The following is a 6,852-nucleotide window of genomic DNA, read 5'->3' on the forward strand; positions in this document are numbered from 1 at the left end:
ACTCAAGCCACTAGCCTGACTTTAGTTGCTATGATAAACACTGTGACCAAAAGCCAGTTGGGGAGGAAAGGCTTTCTTTCACGGGGTGCACTCACCATCAATCACTGAGGGAAGTCAGGGCAAGACCACAAGCAGGAGCAGGGTCAGGAACCGTGGAGGAATGCCAATGCCCGGCTTGCTCTCCACGGCTTACTCAGCCCCATTTCTTTTACAAGTCAGGACCACCTGCTTGGGGATGCCATTGTCCATAGTAGGCTAGTCCCTCCCACATCAATCATTAATCAAAAGACTGGCCACAGACTTGTTCACAGGACAACCTAATGGAGGCAGGTAGTCAGCTGGGATTCCCTCTTCCCAGATGACTCTGTTTTTTTTTTTTTTTAAAGCTGACGAAAAAAAGAAAACCAAACAAACCGCAACAATTTAAACTGTTACATTTTCATTTATGTTTGTCCTGTGTGTATCCATGTTTGTGCATTCATGTGTATGCCCATGTTTGCATGTGCCTCTGCGTGTGAAGACCATAGGTTAATGTTAGGTATCTTCCTTCATCGCTCTCCACCTTAGCTTTAGCCAGGGTGTCTCACAGAACCTGGAGGTCAGCATGACTGACCAGTGAGCCCCAAGTTTCTATCTGCCCCCTCCTAGTTCTGGGATTCCAGGTAGTTATTATCCCAGCTTTTATAAGGATGCTAGGGATTCAAGCTCTAGTTCTCACGTTTCCCTGTCTATCCGAATTGTATTTCTTTTTTCAATTTAAGATTTAAATTCAGACATCAGTGGTGAACATCTTTAATCCTGGCACTTAGGAGGAAGAGGCAGGCAGATCTCTGAGTTCGAGACCAGCCTGGTTTACAAAGCGAGTTCCAGGACAACCAGGGCTACACAAAGAAACGCTGTCTTGAAAAATCAAAATACATACATAAGCAAAAATAAAAATAAATAAAAATTTAAATTCCACATACCAAATGTTACTTTGTGGGTTTTTAAGCAACACAAAGTTGTCTTGCAGACACTACTATGATACCATATGAATTTTTTTCTGTACTCTAAAAATGTCCCTGTGCTTCCCAAAAGACTGCGTAGATCCCTGGCAACTGCCAGTCTGCTTTTCATCTTTGTATTTTCTCCTTTCCTGGAACTCAAAGTGAATGGATTCCTACAGTGTGTAGCCTGTGCGGGCTGGCTTCCTTCACTTAGCAAAAGCCACCAAGCTGCTGTGTGAGTGAGGAGCTTGCTTCTCTGTGACTGTGGCGTATTCCTCTGTGTGAGTGCACACTTGAGCTTGGGTAACAGCTGCCTACTCTCGGTCTGCTGATGAACTAAGAGCCTCGTGCAGGTTTATGTGAGGCTTGTTTTCTGTTCTGTTGGGGAGTGACTGGGTGACTTTTGGTAAGCTGGTCATTAGCTTTATGAGAAACTGCCAAACTGTCTTCCAAAGTGGCTGTGCCATTTTCAGTTACTTAACCTCAATTCAACCTCTCTGATGTTTGTTTTCTAAGTCAGGATATCATATATCACATGGTCAAAGAGCATAGGCCCTGTCCCATCTATGTTGAAATAGTGTAAAAAGTACTTGTGCTTTATGTCAGCTTCACACAACCTACAGTCACCTGAGGGGGAGGGGACCTCAACTGAGAAAATGACTAATAAGATCAGACTGTAGGCAAGCCTGTAGGGCATTGCATTTTCTTTCTTTCTTTCTTTCTTTCTTTCTTTCTTTCTTTCTTTCTTTCTTTCTTCCTTCCTTCCTTCCTTCCTTCCTTCCTTCCTTCCTTCCTTCCTCTCTTTTTTTTTTTCAGAGACAGGGTTTCTCTGATCAAGGACACCGCAAGAACACAGCCCACAGAATCAACTGGCGGGAGCTCAAGTGGGCTCGCAGAGATCAGGGAGTCTACATGTCTCTGACCTAGGTCCCCTGCATACATGATATGGTTCTAGTTTGGTGTTCTGGTAGGATTTTTAACAGTGGGGAAGGGGTTGTCTCTGACTCTTTTGCCTGCCTTTGGGACCCTTTTCCTCTTGCTGGGTTGCCTCTTCCAGCCTTGATGCAAGCATATGTATCTGTCTTATTGTAGCTTGATATACGGTGTTTGGTTCATGTCCCTGGAAGGCTTGCTCTTTTCTGAGGGGAGCTGAAGGGGAGGGGTGTATCCTCAGAAAGGGGAGGTAGAAGGGAGAGATTTGGGGGAAGGGGGGAGGATAAACTGTAGTCAGGATGTAATATACGAGAGAAGAATAAATAAAAAGGAGAAAGAAACATAAATAAAAGCTACAGGGATCCCATCTCACCCCTTTGAGAATGGCAACTAAGAAGAAAACAAGTAACAGCAAAGAGTAGAGAAAATAAGGGCAAAAGGGAACCATTATACACAGCTGACAGGGATGGAAACAAGTGCAGCCACTGTGGTAGTCAGGATGGTGATTCCTCAAAGAGCCAAATTAGAAGTATCATGTGGCCCAGCTGTACCCTTCCCTGAATATTTGTCCAAGAAATGTCAAGTCAGTATGTTCCAGAGACACTTGAACATCAGCACTTTCCACAGTACCATACAAAATAGCCAAGATGCCCATCAACAGAGGAGAGGATAAAGGAAGTGTGCCATGTGCACAGTGGAACTTCTTCAATCATGAAGAATGGCGCTATGTCATTGCAGAAAATTTGATGTAACTAGAGATCATCATATTAAGAGAATTATATAAGTCTTATATAATTATATAAGTCTTATAAAGAAAAAAAGTTTCTTTAGAAGACTGGCATGCCTACAGCATTCTAGAGATGGGGACAGGAGATCAGAAATTCAAAGTCATTCTTTTTTCATTGTTTTGTTTTTCAAGACAGGGTTTCTCTGTGTAGCCTGGCTGTCCTGGACTCACTTTGTAGACCAGGCTGGTCTCAAACTCACAGAGAGCCACCTGCCTCTGCCTCCTGAGTGCTGACATTAAAGGTGTGCACCACCATGCCCAGCTCAAAGTCATTCTTGACAACATAGTATCTTTGAATCTAGCCTGGCCTACAAGAGAGCCTACATCAAAACAAAACAGAAACAAAAAACAATAAAAACATAACCAACCCCCTTGAAGAAAGTTTCCCTAGCTAGCCATGGAGGCATGGCCTGTGATCTCAGCACTCCAGAAGCTAAAGTAGAAGGATCAAGAGTTTGAGGCCAACCAGGGTTACATAAGCAAGCTCCTCTATCAGCAAAAGGGGGTGGGAGCTGCCAGCAAGGGGATGCCTTCTATTTCATGGGTTCAAGTCTATTCATTCTCTGCTGAGGATGAGCCTGCATGTACCTGGCACCAGCTCACCCTGAAAAGGAAGCCTTCTAGTGGGCTCTTAGCAGTGAAGGAACGGAAGACACAGAAGCTAAGAAATAACCAGACCTGGTCTGTGAGAAGTACAAACTCACACATCTGTCAAAAGCTCTTCAAGAGGGGTGAGTATTCACTGAATACCCACTATGGACAGCCATGGCAGTTGAAGACAACAAGACTTGAGGGAAATCATTCACAGGGGCACCAGCTAAGCATGAGGAGGATGGCACCTTCAATAAACCTACGTGTGGGGACACACTCCTTTAAATCCCAGCACTCCAGAGGCAGTTGGATTTCTGTGAGTTTAAGGTCAGCCTGATTTACCTAAGTGTGTTCCAAGCCAGCCAGGGCTACATAGTGAGACCCTGTCTTAAAACAATCATTAAAAACAAGAGCAAAACTATAGATGTCCCGTTCTGCCCATTCTATTTGCCCATGCGGCCTGGCCCAGGCCCCACACCAGCTCCAAGGTTTTCCAGGCCATCTTCAGACTTGGGAACGAGATCCTGTCTCCCTGATGTTGGGGTTCTGTAGGACAGTCAGCAAGGAAAAGCCAAGGACTGGTTCTCCTGGGGTCACCGTTCAACTCCAGCCTCTGGTCCATCACAAGGGGTTGATAAAAGTTTGCTGAACACAAGACCTACCCCTTAAAGTCTCACCCTTGTACTCTGATCACATCATCGGCCATTATCTCCACAGTGTCCTCCTGTCTGCCTTTGCTCACTCAGCAGCTTGCCTCATTCTGTGTCCTCAGAAAGCTTAGCTCCCGTGGGAGGTTGAGCCTTGGCCCTTGCCACATGGCCACAGGCTCTACTGTGCTGACTGACCCCTGTCTTATTTGCCACCCCTACTCAAGCCACCATAAAGCAGTATCAGACTGGCTGGGCCTCAGCGAGCCCTTTGTCCCCTTGGGTGATGATGTCTGAGAACTTCCCCCAGATCAAAGGGCAGCCTGATTCTGGAGGAGACTCCCGCCATCCCCATCACTTGAGAACCTCTGAGCTGCTGTATCGCACGGAAAAATCTTGTGTGTATTTGCATGTGTGTTGAGGTGGAGGACATTGCCTTCCCTACATAATGGGGTGTCTCAAAGGAGGCCCTAACAGGGCCAGAGGGTGTGAGACCGTGAACATTAGAGTCTGAGCTTGTTATATGTGTAGAGTTAGGGAACCCAACTGCTGTAGCCATTATTCTCCGTCTTGGGCTGAAAAGCACCCTTTAAGCTGAACACACAAAGCCTTCCCCTGGCTTATGCAGCTGGTGTCTATAACCTGGGGAATCCAAGGTCATGTGAAAGGGGGCGGATCCTTTTCCTCAAGTCTTTCTCCTTCTCCTGTTTTTCCATCCTGGCAGCTTCGGTCTAAAAAGCCACGCTGTCCTCTCTGCCAGCCAGGCCGGCAGTCACAATTATTGCTCCTGCTGCAACCTTTGCCCAGAGCTGCCCTGCCCACTTTCACGCTTTCTCCTTGGTTAGCCGAGTGTCTGTCCTCTAGCGTTTTCTGGGCAGGTTGCTTCACACTACAGCACAGGGGTCAGCAAATCCCAGCTGAGTGTCTGAGGGCCCATTCTATTACAGTGGCAGCTACTGCCACCTCCTTGTCCTCCCTAGAGGGAGTGTGAACTGAACAGAATGACTCACACTTAGCCAACAGACTGAGGAAGAATAGCCTTGTGTGACTCAGAGATCATAAAAGGCAGTTGCCCGCCACCCCCACTCCCACCTACTTGGTTAGGAGAAGCCCTGTCACTGCTGGTGCATGGAGAGGCCCAGGCCCCCAAGGCAAGAGACAGAGGCTCTTGCTTATCAGTCATGTGAGTGAGCGCGGAGGTGAGCCCGGCAGCCCCTGTGCAACCTTGCCAAGGTGTAGCCTAGTCAGCAGCCCAGCCACTCCCTAGCACCCTGAGCCAGAGCCACCAGCTAAGCCACTCCCAAGTGCCCACCTCAGGAACTTGGAGTCAGTAAGTGTTGCTTAAAGCAGGTAACTTTTAGAATACTGTGCTACGGGCGGCGATCGCTAACAGTCTTGACCACCTCCAAATAAAAAGACCCAGAATGCCGGATAGGTTAATTTGCCAGTTTCACTTAGAGGATTGCTGAGGTACTCTAGATGGTGTGTGTGTCTGCATTTGTGTGTGTCTGTCTACCTGCCTGTCTGTCTGTCTGTCTCTGTCTGTAGACATTAAGCATAGGTTTTAGCTCTCAGAGGTTCCCAGCCCCCTGAGAGACAGAAAAGTCCCATCATGCCCTCATGTATTTGTGACTATGACCCTTTCAGCTTAAGAACTAAATGTCCACCCTGACTCAGGGAAGAGGGCAGGCTAGAGTAGACTGAGGTTATGATACAAGGGGTCACTTGGGTAAGTGACACTGAATGGGTCAAAGAGAAGGAGTATTCTGCAGGGAGAGAAGGTGCCTAAGCTGGAGCAAGCACAAGAATGGTGCAGGGCAGGATGCAGAGGCTGAGGGGAGGCTAGGTGGCCTAAGGGCAGATGGAGAGGGGCCTTGAAGGTCAGAAGGAAGCAAGATGTCACCCCAGGCACTGACCAGAACCTCAGAAGCTCTGGGTTTTATTTGAGAGTGGATCAGATCCTGTCCGTGGTACCTAGTGGTACCTAGTGGTACCTAGTGGCCGAGGAAGAGAAGCCCAGGAAAATCAAAGAACAATTCTCACCCCCAGGCACTGGAAAAGCAACCTGGGTTGGATGACTCATGCTGGGATAAGGAGGAGGTATTAGGCAACAGGACGGTGGTGGGAGGAAAGCATTCTAGTCTGAGACACAGCTCAGGCAAGATCACAGAGGTGACGGTGAGTGTGGTCATGGTGTCCTTATGACAGAAACTTAGGGCTAAGCTTAACAAGATCCAGAGCAGGACAACAGGGTGTGGTGAGCAGCAAGCTGACCCCGGGCTGCAAGGAAGACACCATCTGTTTTCTACTGATCCCTCTGAGCCCTACCCTCCAGGCTCTGCCTTGCACCCAGGGCTGCAACCCTCCTGCCTGGGTGCAGCCACAGGCCCAGCTTCCTCTAGACTTGGGCACGAGGATTCAGCGGCAGTTAAAGGAAGCAGTTGAAGGAACCATGGAGTGAGAGCACGTTCCTGCTCTTGCCTGACAAGTCTCTCAAAGCTGCCCATGTCCTTGCCAGAGTGTGGGTCCTGGGCATGACTGGCTAGGCTGGGGAACGTGATGCCTCCGTCTGTTCTACTGGGCTTCTGGGTGGTGACAGTGTCCGGTGCGACAGCTGTGGCTTACAGCACTCCTCTCTGTGGTTTCCAACACCTGTGGACCTCGAGAACTTGCTTCTTTTAGTTTGTTTGTTGTTTGTTTTTACAATACGGGGTTTCTCTGTCTAGCCTTGGCTGCCCTGACTTGATTTGTATACAGACCATGCTGGCCTCGAACTCAACAGATATCCACCTGCCTCTGTCTCTGCTGGGATTAAAGGCACGTGCCACCACGCCCAGCTTGGAAAGTTGTTCCTTTAGCACAATTAAAGATCCTCTGGTTCCCACTGAGACCAAGACTGGCATGGACC

Source organism: Meriones unguiculatus, chromosome 14 (genome assembly GCF_030254825.1).
Source record: "Meriones unguiculatus strain TT.TT164.6M chromosome 14, Bangor_MerUng_6.1, whole genome shotgun sequence".
NCBI classification, from domain to species: domain Eukaryota; kingdom Metazoa; phylum Chordata; class Mammalia; order Rodentia; family Muridae; genus Meriones; species Meriones unguiculatus.